Raw genomic sequence first — 21,285 nt, 5'->3', positions numbered from 1 at the left:
TCTGCTGAAAATTTGTCCTCCTTGGGGACAAGACAGCAGATTTTCAAGTGGTGGCCTACCCTCTTAATGGGATACTAGGACCATCCAATTCTGTTAGTCTTTTAGTCCTAATTGATTGTGAGTGGACACCTGTATATTTTCTCACAAATTTTTGTCTGTTGTGCTGGTTTTATTTTTTTTTTGGGGGGGCGGGTAAAACAAGGGACTGAGGTGATTAATAAATATCATTTGATAAATAAACAGGGTTTGGGTCCAAAGGGCAGCTATTGTTGCCTCACTGTTATTGCTTGAACCAGGGCTTTCAATGACTGACTCCTTGAATGGTTTCTAAGATCCCCTCTTTTACAAACTTGTAATGTTCTCTTCATGTGACGCAATAGACACCAATTAGGGGAGACTGAATTGGGATTTCTGATAAAGTCCATTTACTGGCCACAAGTAGCAAACTGGAGGAGTGTGCCTAAATCAGAGTCTATGCATACCCTCCTAAATGCTGTGCTGTGGAAGAATTGTCTGGTTAAACATAAGGAGTGTTCATTAGCATATCCTATATATTACCAGTTATTAGAACGCAGCAAGATTTTTAAGCCACATGTTCTCTGCTCAGTTTTCAATTCTCAGTATTTTGACCATTGCTGTTTCTTCTCAAAACTCACTAACAATGCTTTTATCTCTAAACAAAAGCATGCCAGCTTGGGGAAAAAATATGGCTGGAACAAAAGAAGTAAAATTATTGTCAGCTGTTTTCTTATATTTTCATTTAATATAATGGCAGAATAGAAATCCAGTTTTTGTTTTTGGACATTCCTGAAACTTGGAATGCATCTCTGCTCATTAAATTCCCCAAATCAAAGAAATTTAAAAATCAGTGACCAAAAGATTGAGAACTGAGACGAGAGTGTTATGAGCTATTAAGACATCTGGGATGTACTGGATAGTCATATTTATTTATTTATTTATTTAATTAATTAAATTTTTATACCGCCCTTCTCCCGAAGGACTCAGGGCGGTGAACAGGGCATATCTTAAAACTACAAAAGTACAAAAGTTAAAAAAGAATTAAATTATTGCCCACAATAAAAACAATAAAAATATATATAAATATTAAAACCCTAAGTAATTCCCCATCAGGCCAGGCCAGCTTGTTCAAATAAATGGGTCTTTAACCCGCGCCGGAAGGAGCGGAGATCCGGTGCCATCCGGAGCTCAACCGGCAGCTGATTCCACAAAGCCGGAGCGCCCACAGAGAAGGCCCTCCCCCTGGGGGCCACCAGCCAACATTCTCTGACTGGAGGCACCCTGAGGAGGCCCTCTCTGTGGGAACGCACGGGGCGTTTACTTTAGTCAGCTACATTATTGAACAATGATCCATTGTAACAGACCATAGAAGACAGAGTTTAATCCCATTTATACTTGTCTTTTTTGTGACATATCAAAGCCATATGTCTCCTTATAATAAAAGGAATCTATCACTGTTATATTAGGGACGCGGTGACTCAGTGGGTTAGGATGCTGAGCTTGTCGATCAGAAGGTCGGCAGTTTGGTGGGTCGAATCCCAAGTGCCGCGTAACAGAGTGAGCGCCTGTTACTCGTCCCAGCTTCTGCCAATCTAGCAGTTCGAAAGCACGTAAAAATGCAAGTAGAAAAATAGGGACCACTACGGTGGGAAGGTAACAGCGTTCCATGTGCCTTTGGCATCTAGTCATGCCGGCCACATGACCACGGAGATGTCCTCGGACAAGCGCTGGCTCTTCGGCTTTGAAATGGAGATGAGCACCGGCCCCTAGAGTTGGAAACTACTAGCACACATGTGTGGGGGAACCTTTACCTTTACCTTTTATCACTGTTATAAAATCCAGAAAAGAATTTCTACCCCTCACATTACAAAAAAACTTAGAAACTTGGTTAACAACAAATAGATTTTACTCTTTGGGTACTTTTTCATTTGGAAGGTGCTGGAATGAACTCAGTTTAACCACAACCTCTTCCTCCATTCTTTTCCAGCTTCCAAAGCTCACTCCTACACCTTTTGTTCCCCTGGCAATATGACTTTCCCCTATGGAAACTTCTGTTTGCTAAAACCTACTGTTAAGACCATGATTAAGCCTACAAGTTTCAACTGTTCTTTATCTGACTCAGAAGAGCATCTGTCTTGAAGGATCTGCTGGTTAAGACATGTTGCACAGCTGCACCACTTCGTATCCAAACCAAAGCCCAACAGATGCTTACTACAGCTTACTGTTATACATGTTTATACAACCATATTGTAACCACAAACAACTCCCAATTTCTTAGGGAGTGATTATGTTAAATATTGTAAGTTCAGCATTAGCATGTTAAAAGCATGTTTCTTTTTTTCCCTGCATATATTCACTTAATTCTACTTTTGCCCAGGCAAAAAATTTTCTGGATGAATGTCTGTCAAAAATAATTAAAAAAATAAAAATACAGCACAATAATAATTAGTTCAAAGGAAAAAAGATTAAAACATATAAAAAACGCATTCATAACCAAGAAATTTAGACTTAAACATTAAAATCTAATAGGTTCCAAGGAAGGGCAGCATATTCACAATCAGGACAATATTCTGTCACAGAGTAGACAACCAGATGCTAATGAACAGGATATAGGAGTATAAGTTTTCTTCCATGTTGTCTCTCAGCAGATATGTTGCCTGTGATTCAGGAAGTAATAAGTATATTTGTAGCTACTGGTGGCATTAATGAATCCTTCTTAAACTTGTGATCATCACCTCATCAGGCAGCAGCAAATTTCAATACGGAGGGTTTTTTTTTTTACAAAAAAACAACAACCCTCACATCAATCCTTATTCAGTTTTAATAAATGTTCCTAAGTTCTGTTATTTGAGGCATGAAGAAAACTGTTTATTTTCAATAGAGGATGTCATTGTCGGTGTTCTTCTGCTTATAAGGGCTTTGTGTGATCAGTAGGTCTTGTGATGATGTGGTCCAACCTGCAACTAACCCACACACCCCCCAATCAGCACTTCACCTCCCAATCACCCTTATGTGTCATGACCTCCCCATCACAAGACCCTCACTTGTGATCCTCACATGACCCATCACAAAGACCCATCCACAAGACCCTTATCTGATGTGACGCTCACCTGACGCTCACCTGATGACCTTTTCTTTTTGACCCCAAACCACCCCAGTGATGCCCTCGCTGTGATGTCCCGTTGCCTGGAGGCGGTTCGGGTCTGGATGGGGAGGAACAGACTTCAACTCAACCCTGACAAGACTGAGTGGCTGTACATTCCGGCATCCTGGGACATTCAAAATGTTCCATCTCTTTCTATGGGGGGTGAGCTCTTACCCCCCGTGGATAGGGCTCACAACTTGGGAGTCCTCCTAGATTCACGGCTTACTCTGGAAGATCATATAGTGGCCGTGACTAGGGGGGCTCTCGCCCAGGTTCGCCTGGTGCGCCAGTTGCGGCCCTATCTGGACCGGGATGCCCTGTGTACGGTCACTCATGCGCTCGTGACCTCTCGCCTTGACTACTGTAATGCTCTCTACATGGGGCTTCCCTTGAAGACCACTCGGAGGCTCCAACTGGTACAGAATGCGGCTGCGAGAGTTGTCTTGGGAGTTTCCCGGTACTCCCATGTTACACCTTTGCTCCGCGAGCTGCATTGGCTACCAGTTGTCTTCCGGGTGAGGTTCAAGGTCTTGGTCATGATCTTTAAGTCCTTACATGGCATGGGTCCGGGTTACCTCGGGGACCACCTGCTGCCGGCGTCAACTTCCCTCCGCCCAGTACGTGCCCACAGAGGGGGCCTCCTCAGGGTGCCTCCGGTCAGGGAATGTCGACTGGTGGCCCCCAGGGGGAGGGCCTTCTCTGTGGGCGCTCCGGCATTATGGAACCAACTGCCGGTTGAGCTCCGGATGGCATCAGACCTCCGATCCTTCCGCCGCGGGCTGAAGACCCACTTATTTGAACTAGCTGGTCTGGCCTGATGGGGGAATATGGGTTTTTAAATTGGTTTTTTTTAGTACTTTATTATTGTTGCTTTTTAACTGGGCACTGGTTTAATTTCCTTTTAACTTTTGTATCGCTATTTATATATGCCCTGTGAACCGCCCTGAGTCCCTAGGGAGAAGGGCGGTATAGAAATCAAATAAAACTAAACTAAACTAAACCATCACAAGGTCTACTGACCATATGAAGCCCTTATAAGCAGAAGAACACCAACACTGATATCCCCTAGATTCTGCTGAAGATGTTACCTAGCCTGGTAACAAAATGTTCAGAAACCAAGTGATAAGCTCGAACAATCCTCCATCCTCAACTCTGTTGATGTTATGCCCTACACTGTTTTTATATCTCCTGTGTATCTCTCTTATCTATTGTCTGGATAAAAATCCCATTTACAGGGATTTCTAATCCCCTCACATGAATTTCTTGCCCCTTTCTGTACCTACATAGCCCTTATGAGAGGCAAAAGGTAGAATTGTAAGGAAAATTCCAAGTGTTGACGATAAGATGCATGATTTTTTATAACAGTTCTTCTAGATTGGCATTTTTTCTTCAGTATCTTTTCATAATGATTCTATATTGATTCATCTTTTTTTTAGGTGCCTGCACATCATATTGTAAGCTGCCCAGGATCTTTTGGGAATTGGGCAGCCTCCACATCCAATAAATTAAATTATTTAAGTTTATTTTCTGGTCATTTGCTTACATTGACCTACTTTTGCCATTTTATACCTTCACCAAATTTTGGGAATGATGCAAATTGTTCTATGCTAAAAATGCTGTTTTGCACAGAATTTTGCGGTGACTGGTGTCTGGCATTCAAAGCAGAAGCATTTTGCGGTAGGGAGAATAGCCAAAAAGGCAAGGTCTGTGATAAACTCCTTTCCTTTCCTTTCCTTTCCTTTCCTTTCCTTTCCTTTCCTTTCCTTTCCTTTCCTTTCCTTTCCTTTCCTTTCCTTTCCTTTCCTTTCCTTTCCTTTCCTTTCCTTTCCTTTCCTTTCCTTTCCTTTCCTTTCCTTTCCTTGAAGTAATCTGGAAGTCAGTGTGGTTAGTAAAGTTTATTTGGCTTATTCCCAGTTAATAATTTATCAGTAGTTTTTCGTATTAAAATTTTATGAACTACTTGCTAGTATAACTTTCTGAAATAATCAATCTGGGAGGTAATCAATCAATTAAAAATTTAGAGATTTTGGACATCCAAGGAAGGTGGGCAGTTAAGTGTGATAAACAAACAAACAAATAAATAAATAAATTCTGAATGTCAAGGTAGTCATGATTCTTCACATTTTTTTTCACAACTCTGTTTTTGTATCTGGGGGAAAAAAGAATGATACCTCCATTACAGTTGTTTCCATACAACTCAAAAGTTTTCACACAACTAGTCTGCAAAGCATGTCCCAAAGAACGAATCTAGAATGTTCATTTCCCAGAAATTCAATTTCCCTCCCTTTGACACCAACGGAACAACTTCTGTCAATAGAACAAAGAGGAAATGATAACATATTTGCAACTACTCACCTGCCCTCAAAGCTTTTTTAAGAGGATCCTTTGGAGCTGAACTGGAAGGGGAGGAGAGGATGGGGACATTATTTAATCACACAAGCAGAAGTATGCTCACACAACGTGGGATTTAAATCTTTCTTGAAAGAAGCAACAGACTATATTTAGACCCTGATTCCAACAGTGATGTAAACCATTCCACCCAGGAACGAACTGAAAATAATTAGGAGAAATTCAGGCTATACATAAAGCAGACATTCAAGTTATCTTTAGTCAAGAGCAGTGATGGAATACAGCTAGTTCACACCAGTTCAGCAGAACCGGTAGCTAATTTTTTGTTGCCCAGGCCCAGAATGGACTTCCGGAAGCGGCATCCACACAGAGAACCAGTTGTTCACATATTTGAATCCCACCACTGCTCAAGAGATATCAAAGAAGATATCAAAGAAGGCAGCTCAGGTCATTTTGAAGAATGACAGGGTGAAGCCTTTCATAATGAAGGGTGATCTTGCAGTCCAGTTAACTCCCATTCCAAATTTGCCACAAGGGCTTTGTGCTAACATAAAACAGAGGATCCAGCATATATTTTAATATATTGTCTTTTATTCTATTTGTCCAAACCCTCCTTTTTCTACTTCCCCCCTTTTATTTTCAGGATATGTGGATTGCAGTATTATATCTTCTGAATACTCTTTAGGAAATTCTTTTTTAATGAGAAGATCATTGGTTATTAATCCAGTCACACCATTAATTTAGATTCCTTGTCTTGGCATCCAGGGCTCTCAGTTCAGACACTCTTTTATGCTTTATTATTTCCGGGTGTGCTTTGGTGAATAAACTAGCCGATTTGTTATTGCCAGCTCCATTCATCTGGACTGCAAAATGTTATCTCTGGGTTCACTTTATCTAGTGCCAGCTTTATGAAGCTGTCCTTTGAACTTTCAGTTAGGGTCTGAGTTAATATAATTTAAAAGAGGAACTAAAAACAACATTATTTGATGGCCTGCTCTAATGGAAAAATTATTACTACTTTAGATGATTTTTGGCTAAGTTTATTACCTTATGGAAATTCACTGGAATTAAATGTTTTGAAATAGATCACCAACATTATGTTAGTTGTTGATCTGATGTGGATATTTATTATGTTATATCTTACTGAACTGATTGTGCTAGTTAGATTTTTGGCTATGGTACTAGGATTGTTGTTACACTGTGTTGAGGAACCATTTCATTTTCACTGTATATTGTGTTTACGACATATCATTTTTTAATATGAATTTTGCAACATTTAATTATAACACAAAATAAGTTCTAGCCATTAAGGGCTGCAGAAGACTTCACTAGCCCTTTACTGGCATCTAGTGGTTGATTGGAGTTTTACAGCTGAAAACCGGTAGCTCTATTTGTATTATTTCTGCTTTCCATTTACTAAATGGGAATATGAAATGATTGTTTGTGAAAATATTTGGATTTTTCTTTATTTTGGGATATAATTTTAATTTCTCAATATCACACAGAGATTTTTAACTTGGCTCACAGGATGATTATGGAAAAAGTAAAGAAACCACAAGATGAATAATGATGAATTTCTTTATTTTGCTTTTCAAAGTACTCGATTTCTACTAGTGCTGTACTTGCAAGTAAGCTAAAGAAAGGACCTGGTCACTGGTAATACCTGTAAATAGCATACATTTAAATATGTCACTTCATTATTTTTATTAGTCTAGTCATACAGAGTTTTATAACTGGACACATCAGCTAGCAATAGGAGAAAGACAGTATTATAGCAATGCAGGATCCAACTTGTACTAGACTTGCACAAATGTATGTGCTAAACACACAGAAAATTATGAGCTGCTTTACATGAGAGGACAAGAAATTAAACCAGTTATAAAAATGTCCATAATAATATTTGCAGGTTAATTATATTTGCAACATTTTTGATGCTGTAATATTTCACACTCCAGTTAATTCACTGTAGAAATGGCATAAGTCCAGGTGTCTGTTCCAAAATGGAATTTGGAATTGTATTGTTAGTCTGGAAACAATCCAGCTTGTCCTGAGGAATAGAAGGCTACAATTTTCATTTCCTGTCATCACAATGCACTAGTCTCCTACTATAATAATAGATGGAATGTCATCATTGTTCACTCCAACTAAATATTTTGTTCTTCTCTTCATAAATAATATTAAGGCTAAGAGTGAACAGCTTCCTTACTCTCTATATTATGCCATTGTTTTTACTTATTTTGTTCATTTACTGCTTTTTGTTAAATTCTGCTTAAACTGGTTTTAAAAAAGAAAGAGAATAGGATACTTCCAAGCTTTAAATTCTTCTATTTTATTGGTTGATTTGAATTCTGGACCAAACTGAATATGTACTGCAACCTTCCTCAAGCAGAAGTAACACAGGATCAGAACCAAGCTTATTTTATAAATCCCATTGGGTCATCACTTCAGAGATATTCCCTTATCTTAATAGAAAAACAGAAAGACCACAAGTGGACAAAAAAAGCAATGGGAGCAAGAGCGACTTCTGACTTTCTGCCAGCTTTTCCATTGAATTTCCTGACTATGGCAATGGTGAAGCAGCCACAGCTTCCCAAATTTCATTCTCTTGGGACCAGTGGATCTTGGTATTCTGGAGGTTAGTCCATTTGAGTTACCTTTGTTCAATCATTGTTGCCCTATACTTTCCAATTTTGCCCAATTGAAGGTTACAAAGTGTCAAACAAGCACGAGAGTTTTAGTAGTATATACAGTAGATTTGGTAATTTACTTCTTCTATCTCTTTTGTTCCCTCCTCTTCACCCCACCTTCCAATTTCTAAGTGTAACCAGATTCCAAGTGTAGCTTGAATGCAAGACTGGGTAATAACTTTTGAACATGGACTGCAGAGAGGTTTTACATCAGTCTCCCCAAATCTGGGGCCTCCTGATGCATTGAACTAGACATATTATCATTTCCTGCCAGCATTGTCAACAGCCGTGCAAATGTGAGACAATGACAGTTCTAGTCTAATGATATTGAAGGTTGTCAGGTTGGGCAAAATTATTTTGCACTGATATGGTATAATATTTTGAATGTATTAATTCAGATTTAGGATTTCATAAACTTTCTTTCATATGGTTTCAGCAATATTGGGTTGGATAGACAACCATCTTGCACAATATTTGGAAAGGGATCTCTAAACATTGAAGGTAATTTATGTCAACATAAAAGGATGTTTCCCAGATGAGTAATCAGCAGCTCTGGTTTGCATATAAATTCTTTCATTAGAACTCATTCACCTATTACACTTTGCTGGAGAAAATTCTGTTTTGAGATTAGCATACTACAGGAAGTATTCTGCAGAGTTTTCCATAGAAAAAATATCTGTAAGACGAACAGTATTAGCTGCCTGGGAGTTTGCCTATGGGTTATGCTCAGTTTCCAGAGTAAAATAGGCCAAAATGTATTTGTATGTGTCTGATATCCTGTGCTTATTGTACATCCTTTTCCTTTGATTCACTTATTGTACAGATATAGAATACTTTTTCTTTAAAATAAACATATACACAGTAATAAAGGCTGAGCTTCTTCCATCACTTAGTTTCATCATCCACTTATGAGTGTTTGATAAAGAACATTTCAAGACTCCCCCACGGAATTAAGGGCTGGCGCTTGTTATGGTTCAAGAAATTCTTGTTTTTTTCTTATTATGATTCAAGAATTACAGATTGCCTTCAGAAGCAGTTCCTTGTTCCCTTCAAACAGATCTTGACTCTTAACCAATGAAATGCAAGATGGTTACCATCCAAATGGGCAGGGAGCTAAGGAAGAGACAGGATTGATATTCTTAGAAGCTCTTGAGGACATAAGCTATTCACCCAAGAGATGTTTATGAATGAAATTTTCTCCATCTCTCTCTCTTCAGACAATTCAGGAAGTGGATTCTTTACTGAAAACTCATGGACAAGACTAGTTACTTTATGGCAGGTTAGAATTCAGTTCAACACAATCAAGTGAAGGAGAAAGAGGAAGGAGAGAAATTCAATTCAATTTTTTTTCTCCGACCTTTCTGGATCAGTTGGTATTTTGCTGTGTTCCTCAAGGGTATGAGAGCATGAACAATTTCTCCAGCAAAGGAAGTGTGGTTCCAGCTCACCATCTTCAATCCTCACACAGCACTTGAGATACTAAACCCATTTTTTTTTCAGGTGATTGAGTGATCCTGACTCCTATAGTCAAACCAAAGTATAGATGTGGAGAAAATGAATACTATTCATTGAAAATATTTGCATGTAGCTTTTAAAGATAACTATCTCTGGGTAGCTTATATATGACAAATATTTTCATCTTTCTGCAACTGTATTTTATTTTATCAAATTTATATTAAATTTTATAGTTAGAAGTATAAATGGCTCTTTTTTATTTATCCACTTAATTTATATGCTGCTCATCTCACTTTCCAAACTCAAGCATTTTTAAATATGTAGGAATTTAACTAAGAATTATATAATAATGAGTCCAAAGCGGGACATTTTAAGAGCCAATTTTATCCCTTCATGAGAGTTAGCCATTGTATTCTGACACAAGACCTCCATTAATAAAGCAAATGTTAAATTCTGGATTGGGAAATTTTACCACTTCCAAGTTATAACTGAGGGAGTTTTCCCTTTCCCCATAATTAAGAATGATAGTTATTTAGCTAAGTGGGTGGAAGCAAAACCTCTGAAGTTATTAAAATCAGAGATGTTGGAAGAATACCTTCGGTTTCACTGACTCTCAGACTTTATATCCTATTGACTAGAAGAGGAAGGGGTATACTAACCCCCTTTATCTTTCACTCTGTCTGCTCTTTGTCTGTGTGATTGCTAATCACAAAATACTTCCTTCCTGCCTTTGCTTTTGCAAGCACAGGTGCTCTCTTGTGACTGACCTAAAAAGAATGAGTTAACTTGGAGGTAGGCTTTCACTCTTTTTCCATGTATATCCTATATTAAACACTCTTTCTGTGAAAGTTATGATGGGCTGCTTCATTAGTCATTGTTCATTTCGGAGAGGTTCCTCCTCTATAAAAGCACACTTTTGTCATTGGCATCTCCTTGACCAACCATTGCAGATGCTTATGTACACCATGAAATGGGGTCCTTTCTATGGCTAGTAATTCCAACCATTAAAGCTAAGCTTATTCAAAGTGCATTGCTCCCCATCTATCTTCAGTGTTCAGATCATGTCATAATATGACAAGTCTATGACAATTCGCCATAGGCAACTCACCATAGCCTATTCACCATGGCCAACTTGCCACAGCCAACTTGTTTCGGCCAGTTCACCAAGGGACAACTCACTGCAGAACAAGAGTTGCACTAACATCAAAGAAATGATGGCATAGAATCATTGAAGAAAGGATGCAAAAGGAGGGACAGAATGAAATGTAAATGACAAAAATTAAAATATTTTTTATTTTTAAATAATTAAACTGAATTGTTAAATTGTCCCTCGGCAAGTTGGCCGTGGTGAGCTGGCCATGGCAAGTTGGCTGCAGAGAGTTGTCCCATTCCAAATGTGGCAAAAAAGACACTCACCATAGGCTACTAATATTACTTACTAAAAGAGGTAGTTGTTGAGTCTTATTTCTCAAGATGTCAGTGTCTGAGAACAATTCAAACCTCAATTCATATTTTCTCAAGCTCAGACTGGGCTTTTCTCAATCCTTTTATTATTAGTAAAGTAAATTAAGAGTTTGGTTTAATTGAATTGCAACAGCTGTAAGTTGAAGGATTGATGTTTTCATGACTTGCATTCTGTCTAATCACACTCAAGGGAATAAATATTTGCTTCTCTTCAAGGAGATATGCAATAGAGGAAAAAATGTGGTTGGAAAAATAGCTCCCACTCATTCCCCACATTGTTCCTCTAAAAAAGATCTTATCCTTTAGCTATATTCTCATACAGGCTTTTTCTATTCAAGACATTCATGATTCATGTTTTATATATACTAAACAATTTTATTATCTTCTAGCTCACTTAAAAGAAAAGAAAAAAAAGTCAAGTGCCCCTCTATATTTATAATTTAACTGTTCATACTGCCTTTCTTGTAAACCAGTGGTTGAATTTGTTTTTTTATCTATGCTGTCATGAGAGATTTGCAATATGTTGACTTGTAAATCAAATGAATGAATGAATGAATACATGGGATGGATATTATCTATCATAGACAGCATCTAATGGCACATTCTTTTATGATTTGTGGACTTGTTCTTATAATTTGGAGGACTAAAAATAGTTGTTTAAACTTCCACTGGGGAAAAATTGCTCAAAGCCACCCTCTTTCAAACTATTTCATGGTGGAACAAAGGGAACCTATTATGACATATTATAGAAACAAGCAGATTTTTAGATTCTTCTTTCTTTTCATTCTCTTTTATTTCCAGAGAAAGGATGAAGGGATTTGGGCTGTTCCAAGCCAATAAAGTGGTTGTAGGGTGGAGTACATTTGCAATACGTTGTTTAGAAAATTATTGTCCTCCCTCCTCCCATTGCAATATCACCCTATTATAACAGCCTAATAATAATAGTATTACTAACAATTTACAAATGGTAAAAATAATAAATATTTATACATCCAGGCATATGCACAGAAGGCACACAATTCCCCCCCCTTTTTTTAAATTCCATTTATATCCCTCCCTTCTCCGAAGACTCAGGGCGGCTTACAAGCTTGTATACACACACACACACACAGAGTCAGATGGCTCATGGTGATTTTAGCAACCCAAGATCAATAGAAGGGAAGACAATCTACAAGTCTTCTTCAACCTACTGAGGACTAGAAAAGGAAATGGTACATGTGGAAAAATCTTCTATTTAGAAACATAAGAAGGAAGAACCATCTTAAATAGAATTTGTCTCTCAGTGGAAAAAGGAAAACAGAAATAATTGTGAGATAGGCGGATGTGTGACAGATGGCCAGAGTATAATGACAGAGTAGTCATTTTATGAAATAATAAATATTGAAATACTCTTAACTTATTATACTGGAGCAATATTAATAGCCTTTGTCATTAAATAATGTGAGTATTTGCAGAACCTTTTTTGTGTCATTGTCAATTACAATCTTCAGCCCTACCTAGAAACAGAATTAAGAAGCAGACCTTTCGAACTAATGGCTTAATTCCCAGATAGACTGAAGAATTTAAACTTCCATATATTTTTTTGAAAGGAGTAACCTCCATCTGCAAGCACATAAATTCTGTTCTCTTCCATATAAAGAACTCTTTATTTCCCTCATAAAAGTCTAAAAATGTTCTTTTGTCATAATTTCTGCTTCCTTTTTATAGTCAGTCAGTCAATCAATTGATTGACTGATAGTCAAACGTTTTTCAAAAAGTTTTTTCTACATTGTATTTCCATCAAGGTGTAACCTCGGTTCAGCTTGTGATTTCTTCAATACCTAGGTTTCTTTGTCTTGGAATGCAAGAAGTATTTCAAAACATATACAGACAGTTTTTTGCTTGATCCCTTAACAATTAATAATTGCACTTCCAGCAGTTTCTTGCCTAATCAGGCAGTAGCTGCCCCAAGTTGAGCTTTAGCTCAGAAACTCTAAAGTTCCCCTTCAGCAGCTTTTGGAAGTTTCTATTCATAAACATTTGTTTTATTTGTGACAGTTCAAAAATATCCTCAATATCTTGTAGAAGTAACTGCTCAAAATAAAACTCAAAATCACTTAATAACATAAAACCATGCCCTTGCTAAAGGAAGTTACCATGAGAGTAGGAATAATAAAACAACATTGTATTTAATGTTTGTTTCCAGAAAGCTAACTCCCTCTTCCCAACACATGACAGAAAAATAAGCAAAAGGGCACATTTTAAATTCAAGCTGTCACAGAATTTAACAGCGTTCCCTAACCTAATGTACTCCAGGTATCTTGGATTTCAACTCCCAAATATCCTTCAGCAACTGTTTTCTTCAACACTCCTGAATAGTTGATGTAAGACATATGGCAATATCGAAATTGAATTTTAAATAGCTAGATTACTTTAAGCACGGAAAGTATAATATAAATAGATTCATCGCTCAAAGGATCAGGCCATCATCCACAAAGTGGTAAACTGGATTGCAACTAGTCACAGTAAAAAATCTGACTTGGTTCAAATTCGGTACTATAACTCAGAACTAATACAGCTAAGATTTCTTGATCTGTATTGCTGTGTGCCAATTAGCGTGTGTGCCAATTAGTATGTGTACCAAACGGATATATAGGCAGGCATGTGACACTGATTTATGTATTATTATGTCTTTTTTGTTAGGGCTAATGATATAAATCCAGAAAAAAATACTGAATTCTCCTGTGGCCTCCATCTCAATAACATGCAGTTGTTAGCTGTGAAGTCGTGTCCAACCCATCGCGACCCTATGGACGACATTCCTCCAGGCCTTCCTGTCCTCTACCATCTTCTGGAGTCCATTTAAGCTCACGCCTACAGCTTCAGTGACTCCATCCAGCCACCTCATTCTCTGTCGTCCCCTTCTTCTATTGCCCTCAATCTTTCCCAGCATTAGGCTCTTCTCCAGTGAGTCCTTCCTTCTCATTAGGTGGCCAAAGTATTTGAGTTTTAGCTTCAGGATCTGGCCTTCTAAAGAGCAGTCAGGGTTGATCTCCTCTAGAACTGACCGGTTTGACCGCCTTGCAGTCCAAGGGACTCGCAGGAGTCTTCTCCAGCACCATAGTTCAAAGGCAGTAGCTACCAATAAATATTTATATTTGTCAACATATACCTATTCTAATTTAAAAGTGCTTCTTCCTGCATAAATAAAATCAAGAAACCATATATTTGCTTTAAAGAAGCCTTAGTGTAACTTTGTTGCTGTGGATATACATATAATCTCTCTCTCTCTCTCTCTCTCTCTCTCTCTCTCTCTCTCTCTCTCTCTCTCTCTCTCTCTCTCTCTCTCTCACACACACACACACACACACACACACATACACCCCACAGAGAAAATCCTGAGAAGATTCCTTGCATTCCAGAATGAGAACTACTGAAAAGGACCTTCTATTATTAACCTTCCCCTGTAATGATTATGCAGTGAATGTCTCTTTCTTTTTACAAAACTTCCTCAGAGAACATTGTTCTGGCTGTGACGCTGCTGAACAGCAAATATTCAAGCCATATATAGACAGCACTATTATTTCCATGTAGAGACTGTCCCTTTTAAGCAGCCAGAAATGATATGATTGAGAGAAATTTAGCATGGGGATTCCTTTTGATGTAGCTGCAGAAAGCTATTTTCTAAATTTGGGGATAAATAACTAAGCTTTTAGACTTGGTTTCACTTAAAGCTTTTCAAGTAGGAGATGGTTCCTGGTCCATTGTTGTTAACATAATTTAATCTTCATTACAATCTTATTCACTAATTAGTGTATTTTTCTGTATTAGCCAAAATCAAGTTACATTTCAGTTTGAACACTCCCCACCCTCAACTTCCCAGTATCTGTAAGTATCTGTAGATCCCAATGGAATTATTTATGCTTATTATTTAATAACTTGTGACACGATTATTTAACTATATATCTCACTTGCGTGTTATGTCATTATCTTAGGGAGCTAACAACAATAAAAACTCCAATTAAGAAGATTATGAAACTAACCTTCCAAAAATCCTTCAACTTGGTAGGAAGAGAAAAAATACAGCCACTTTACAAAGTTACAACCCAATGTGTGTTATATGTTAGCCAAACTATCTCACTATCTAGGTGGTTCATACATCAGCAGGCAGTGTATTATTACGCCAGTGTTACATGATATTGTTAGTGGAATGTCTGAATAGGGAGATGAAGTCAGTGATAAAAGAATTTAGCAAACTTTACTTGATTTAACAGAAACAAAAGGACTAGAAAAAAAGAAACTCTGAAACATAATCATCAGCAGACCACAAAAGAAAAGACTGATGGAGAATGAAAATTGCATGTAAAATACACATTTCCTTTCATCATTACTAAGACGCTATTTCTATAAAGATGAAGTAACTTTTTTTACCCTGATGTAATTTTATTCATCTTTTTTCCAGTGGTCATAGCCAATACTATGCAATGCTATCGCTATATAACCTTAATCCATCATCTTTTTCAACACACTAAATGTATCATTTGGTCCAGTTCTAGCAATGGTCATCCTTCAAATGACTAATGTTTCTATCCTATTTTTTAAACATCGCATACTTGAGATATTTAAACTGTGAATATCTACTTTAGTCTGATTACTGCACGTACATGCAAATGAATCACATTTCAGATGGTGTTTAACATTTGTTCAGTCATCACTTTTCACTTTCAGTATCCATGCAACCAAATTGTTGATCTCTGAAATATTCCTAGGAAACATTCTTAGGAAATCCCAAGAACGTTACAACAAGCCCTTTCAATACTTTATCTTATCAAAATTACAGCAACACTATCTTTGCACTGATCATCAAGATTCAAGATTTAGAAGTGTTTGCATCAAATTTCTGAATAATAATAATGATTACAACATCCTAAGTTCTTGGGAAGAATAATAAACCTTTACTGTCAAAGTACATGTGTACATTGAGATTAGCTCGATGCATCTGAAGGCTAACCCCAACTAAACAACTGGCAGCTTTGACTTTACATTGTTGTGAACATATAATTCTAATAATAAAAGCTTAAGAACAAATGCTTACAAAGCCAGAATTGAGAAGACAGCAACAGAAAGCAAATTTTGCCTCTGCAAAGAAGCTGAAGAAATTCACTAGCTGCTGCAAGAAGATCAAACAGACTGACTACAAATGACAGCATGACAAAATAGCAACAATGGTGATCTGCAAAAAATACCACTTCCCTGCTAGCAACAATTTGTGGAATCATAAATAGATAAAGTAATAGAAAATGAAGAAGCTAAAGTGCTCTGGAACTTTAGAATTCAAATAGACACGCACCTGTCGATAAGAAAGACAAAAAAAAGTCTGGATAGTGAACATTTCAATACCTGGAGACAATCTAATAGATGAAAAAGAACTGGAGAAATTTACAACATAAAAGACCTCAGAATAGAACTAGAATGATTATGTCAAAAGAAAACAAAGATAACAATATTAGGCCTTCCGGTTTGCCACACAGCCACCATGGACAGCTGGGAGATTTGCCCCATTCAGTTTTGCATTGCTGGGGGGCCCTGAAAAGGGCCGAAAGTTGCCCTGAAGAGGCAACCAGCAAGGAGGGGCTCTCGCTGGATCACAGGAGAGCAGTAACTCTCCCATTAGAGCTGGTAATCTCTCCAAACCACCCATAGAATTATGGCTCATCCCTAGGCTGCAGGCACCCGAAGTCACAATTTCCATCAGGCAACCTTAAAGCAGCGCAGAAGAGACTGGGTGAGATTTACCTCTTTTACACCCTAATTACTTTTGGTACCTGTGTAAGCTGCTAACCATTTCCCCCTCTGTGGTGAGGGAAGGGAGATTTTAGCCCTCCCTCTAGAAAGAGTGGCGACCGACTATCCAGGGGAGTCTAAAACGTTTGAAAAAATAACTGGATCCCAATTGGAATTTTACTTCCTAAAGCTTGTGGACTGAAAAATTTTTTACTGTTTACTTTTTACTATCTATTTCTGTTGAAAATTTGGGTTTTTTCCTTATAAACAAGAAAAAAAACCTGAAAAGATTAAAAAAAATCTGGGACTCAAAGGGAAACTTTAAAGGGTAGAGGTGACACCGTGTTGTCAAACTTGGTATCTCAATCTGTTATTCTTCAGGGGCTTGGCTGACACCATAGAAAACAGATAAGACATACAGTATGTCACCTTGAAAATTTTGAAACAACAGCTGTGAAAAGCTCTGCTGTGCTTCTTATCCAGGAAAAAAACAAAACAAAACAAAAAACACCCTTTTTCTTTCTTTTGGACTTCCTAATTGTAAAGCCTGTAGTCTAAAATACCGATATGGAAGAAGATCAGGAACAGAATTTCCTTATGGATAAAGATCAACAAATTCTTTTAATGATGAAAACAATTATTTAAACTCTCATCACAGCCGATGGAAAATTAAGAGGCTACAGAAAAGAAAAAAAAATACAGCCCAGATGTGAAAGCCCAAACTTTAAAGAACAATCTGTACAAAATGCAATAGAAAAAGTGGAACATTTAAATAACATGACAGAAGAATGAACTGCTCAACAAATACTGACATTTGAAAATCCAGAAAAGACACTGATAGCATGGAAAAAGGAAAATGTTTCTTAGGTAAATCAGAAGGAATTGGAGGATCCAGGAAAAGAATACTTGGAAGAGAAATCAAACAATTCAGAACAACCACGTCAACACAGAAAAATAAAGAGACGACCTGCCAGATCTACTAGTCCTCTCAAATAAATTGTGACCGGATGGTTTTGTCAATGCCAAATAACATATATGACAATACAAGAAGATTGGTTTGACAAGACAAAAACAAAGACATGGAAGATGGCTTGGCAAAGAAAAAAAGCTAGAATAAAACTGAAGAAGAATGGAGTTTTGACCGTCTGATGAAAATTTAAAATAGAATATATTTAAATAGATAAGACATGTATGTTGAATATAAGACATTGCTATGAATTGAGATAAAGAAAAGATTTTGGCCATTAAAACTTAGCAGCATAAATACTAATAGTTAAATTTGAATATTGATTTGTGTATAAAGAAAATGTGTGTATAAAGGTCATGTAAAGGTGAATAGGATACAGATAAGCTAAAAACCTATTGATGAAAGTAATAAACAGGTCTATATGGAACAGTGAAAACAAAAATTATTAGTTCAAACATGAGATAGCAGATACAAAGAGGAAGAGAAAGGAAATATTAAATATTGAAATAAAAAGAAATTCAAAAATTAGCAGAAAATAAGGGTATCATATTGTATTATTAATTTGTTGATATAGAGGGTGAGACATGAAATAGATAAGACATGTTTTCTGAATATTAGATTTTGTGAGGAATGGTGATAGAGGAATTGGGAGTATTTAAAATTTTGGAAATGATAAATATCAAATGTTAAATTTAAATATTAGTGCAAATTAAAATTGGAAAAACTTATTGGTCATTGATTGTCTAAAAGATTTTATGTTAAAACAATTAGAATATATATAAACTAAAAAAATTTGATATATGTAAGAAAGTTATGTTTTATGTGACTGATAGAATAAGAATTATTTTAATTTACATATGGACAGTATATATTAAGGGGAAGAGAGAGGGAATGTTTACAGTAGTAGTTTGAAATCTGTACTAATGATATATGTATGTAATTGAATTATTACAACCCAGCTGCCATGTTGCTTTTCAAATATGTGAATGTTATATTAGAAAATCAATAAAATTTCTCTCTCTCTCTCTCTCTCTCTCTCTCTCTCTCTCTCTCTCTCTCTCTCTATCTATCTATCTATCTATCTATATATATATATATATATATATATATATATATAGAGAGAGAGAGAGAGAGAGAGAGGGATAAAATGCTAAATGCATTCTAAACATCTGCCTGACTGTGAGACCACCAACCACCACCACCACCAAAAACAATAGTGAGTTTCATTCCTGTGATATAGTCAACTTACTTTTTGAGTTGTACAAAGATCATCTTTTATATGTATATGAATATGAATATATATATATATATATATATATATATATATATATGTGTGTGTGTGTGTGTGTGTGTGTGTGTGTGTGTGTGTGTGTGTGTGTACAGCCATTTGACAGCCATTTGTCTAAAATGGTATAGGGTTTCCTGCCTTAGCAGGGGGTTGGACTAGATGACCTCCAAGGTCCCTTCCAACTTATTATTATTATTATTATTATTATTATACATGTACTGAATACGTGTGTGCACATGCACACGTGCATATGCTGAAAACACAACATTTGGTGGCATCATTTTAATAAGATGCAAATGTTGCTGCCTTTTAAATCACATTCACTTGTGATTTTCATTTATGAAATGCTTTTCAGTCCCAACACAAACATAATTTTACTGCATTCTACCATGCCAAAGTGTTTTGTTACAATCTGTCTGTTTTGGAGAAAAAGGGCTATATCAGCAGACATTTCTTGGCAAATAAAGATACAGAATCAGAGCAGCCATGCCAAGAGGGGAAAAAAAACTTGTTCTCCAACTTGCTCCAGTCCCTTCCAGTATCTAAAATCTTTGAAGCAGGGTCTATTAAATTAGGACTACCCTACCTAGTCCAGGATGAACATCCAGATGACCATGGGAAGGCAGCCAGGAGATAGCTTCGCCTAGAACTGGGAATCACAGCACTGTAGAATGTTTGCAACGAAATGCTAAAACTCATGAGTTCCATTCTGTTGCTTAGATTTTGCCCCATTCTGATCCATGACATCACACAAATAGCCCAGATGGTTTGTCTTCTTCTTTTCTCTTTCTCCAATCGAAAGCTTTGGGCTACCAACATGTGCCCTTTTCCAGCGTCAATGCCCACATTTATTTTCTTCTAAAAGATAATAGAGTGGAAGATAATAAGAGTAAAATTATCGTGATTTACAGTTAGGATATTTTGCCATTAGATGACCATCGACTTTGGAACTGAACCTTCAATTACCACATCCTAAGATGGTAGGGTAGGGATTGTTTTTCTGTAGCAGGAACCTGGGATTTTAGCACACATACATATTTAGATGAATTAAATAATATTTTTATTTATCAAATTTTTTATGATACACATCTCTCCTACAAGATGACTCTGTTTAAGATGAATTAAAAATAAAATATAGTAATGTAATTAAAATCTGCAGTCCCTCTTGATCTGGAATCTGCCTTCTTGGAGGGATAAGTCAGATAGTTCAGGCAGCAGATATCTCAGGATATACACATCTGTCTTTAAAGGTCTGAGAGTGCCAGACCTTCTTTCTAAGAGATCAAGACCAAGATCTACACACACACACACACACACACACACACACACACACACACACATGTGCAAAACAAGCTGCCTATTTCAATGAGCCTTTGGGTCAGAGTAGCAGTCAAATCCTATATTTACGGTAATTTAATGATTTTAAGGTTATGTAATTTTATATAGGGTATTGAGATTCACTGTCCAAAATTCTACAGGACTATAGCAGAATATAAGCATTGTAAATGAGTAAATGAATGAAATGTTCATGATTATGAACTGAGAATTCAGCAACATTCGTAAACATTCATAAATGCAGAAACCAACCAACAGGATTGCAAATACTACTGAAGCTGCATTTGCAATGTTTGGCACAATTATCACAGGAACAGCAGCTTTACTCTTACAACAATAATGTCAACCTCATAAATATATTTTGGTGCATGCAAAGACAAAAATAAAGTTAGAGCTCTTCTTGCTATTGTTTTTGAGTGGTTCAACATGGAGCAGTCTGAAACCCTATTTAATTGCTCTATTTCTGGCACACGCTTGTAATCTAGCGGTTGCACGCTGCCATGTCTGTATTTGTCAGCCAGTGATAATTTTCACATATTTGATACATGACAGAGCCTCACAATCAGCCTGTACTATGTGGTAGCATTTACCACATGCCTATATTTGTAGGAAATTGATTGGAAAAATGTAATTTTCCACTGCTGTAATACTTAATAGACGATTTGAAATAACCCAAATGACTTCTGGTGAAGTAATCCCACAGATAATTTCTAGAAGCTGCATTAAGCAGCCACTGAAAACCCTCAACAAAACATAAATAATCTTTTTTTAAAGGAGGTAGTGTAATAAAAGCTGCATACTCTTTGTGGATACT

The sequence above is a fragment of the Vipera ursinii genome, assembly GCF_947247035.1.
Source record: "Vipera ursinii genome assembly, chromosome: 1".
In the NCBI taxonomy this organism is placed as follows: Eukaryota; Metazoa; Chordata; class Lepidosauria; order Squamata; family Viperidae; genus Vipera; species Vipera ursinii.
This window is presented reverse-complemented; position numbering follows the sequence as displayed.